This window comes from Amphimedon queenslandica, unplaced genomic scaffold (genome assembly GCF_000090795.2).
Source record: "Amphimedon queenslandica unplaced genomic scaffold, v1.1 AMPQUscaffold_12924, whole genome shotgun sequence".
NCBI lineage: Eukaryota > Metazoa > Porifera > Demospongiae > Haplosclerida > Niphatidae > Amphimedon > Amphimedon queenslandica.
Genome location: NW_003546840.1, coordinates 46411 through 48077, shown reverse-complemented (window position 1 = coordinate 48077; position 1667 = coordinate 46411). Strand labels below are relative to the sequence as shown.

Below are 1667 nucleotides of genomic sequence, written 5' to 3'. Positions count from 1 at the left end.
TGCTTTTAAGTAATCAGTGAACTGCCTAACTCCCTACAGTTGGAGCATTAGTCCCACAAAGTTTTGCGCAGGTTCAAACTTTTTCGCCATTGGAAATGTTAGCAGCAGCTGCTAGTTATTAACAACAAGGATGGGTCATTAGTAAGTAATGCGCTCACGTGATCTGTTTCCAATCCCGGTCTGTGTAGTATATCTATGATTCCAGGAAATACTCTACCTATCTATATCTCCGGACAACTGACTGGTTAATAAACGAGAACCGGGTGGGCGTATCTTAGCTAAATCACAATGGAGCATGGTATGACCTTGGGCGTAACGACACAAGACCCTGCAGCACAAAATAGGAACCCAACTCAGAAGCCCTACATAGCAGGTGAATTACTTGACCTTAACCTATCGTTAATCACTTTCCCCTCAGATCCTGAATTTAGTGAAGCTTTAAAACCACTTTTATCACTGAGCCAGAAGATTGACCGAATCAGATCTGCAAGTCAATGTCAAAAAAGAAGAAATCGAAAAAATCACTTGTCCTGATAATGACCTTATTGGAAAAGATTGGTACTCATTCGGTTTACAGAAAGAAATAGACCCCGACAAACTCGATCAAATCAAAGATGATAATGGTACCAGAGAAGAAAGAAAGTCTGACCTTCTTCATCTCCTGATTGAGCCAAAGTATCAAATTCGCTATGAAGACATTGTTTATTTTCATTATAAAATTGACAAGCAAAGTGAATTTATCACTCTCATTCTTGACTATATTGTTGATCAAAGGAAAAAGACAGGTTAGGCTTACTGCTTTAACTGTACATATACTGTATTTTACTGTATAAATGCCTTGTCCAAATAAATGCCTGTTATTAATATATTCTAGCTATAGACACGCATATTTGTACCAAAAATAATCTCCTACTGTTTAAATATGGGACTTGGTAAAAGCGGGGGTGGGGATGGGGATGGGGAGCAGGATTTCATCGGTAAAAGCGGGGTGGGGATCTGGATATTGGGAGCAGCTTTTCATCGGTAAAAGAAGGATCAGACATAGGATCAAAATAATGAAGACAGGGACAAGTCTGCAACTGGCAATGGTCTACTTGCAGTCAAGGCTCTATAGATCTATATGAATTCATTTTGCAAGCCTGGACAGTATTATTCTAAGCAGAAGACCTGCATGCATGAGTAGGCAGGCTTTTGATCTATTTTTATGAAGTAGAAATTTTAATTCATAATATTTTAAGTTTTTCACTGTAAAATATATTAGCATCTTTATGTGACATGCCACTTTGAAATGCTACAACCATTACCATTGCCTAAAAATGTCATGGGCATAAAAATATTATAGATCAAGGCTAAAATTTTTTATCTGACACCGGAATACTGATTATAAATTGACTGCTAATGCCTTCCTTATGGTGACATCCTAACTCACAGTGCAAAGAACTTATTTCTTCAAGGTACAGAAATATTGTCACTATTATAGTATTAATCATAACAATAAACCATGTTCAGAGATAGTTTGAATCGTTCTGCAAAACAAGTGACTTTGATTAAACTATATTACGTAACTTACATTGAAATGTATGATGATTTGCAGTAAATAATGGCTCTTGAATACTAATGACATCAATAAAAGTATTAAGTATTGCCGTTGCATTTACCTTGCAACA

General features: G+C 36.6%; 1 protein-coding gene across 5 annotated transcripts in view; it reads left to right on the top strand.

The window, feature by feature from the left end:
• Positions 1-204: 204 nt before the first annotated feature.
• Positions 205-1667, top strand: part of LOC109586221 (uncharacterized) — an 8535-nt gene continuing 7072 nt past the window's right edge. For all 5 annotated transcript variants that reach the window (XR_002186887.1, XM_020002391.1, XM_020002390.1 and 2 more), the window contains exons 1-2: positions 205-373; positions 419-785. The gene's annotated coding sequence lies outside the window, so the exon portion shown is untranslated. The remainder of the gene's footprint in view (positions 374-418; positions 786-1667) is intronic.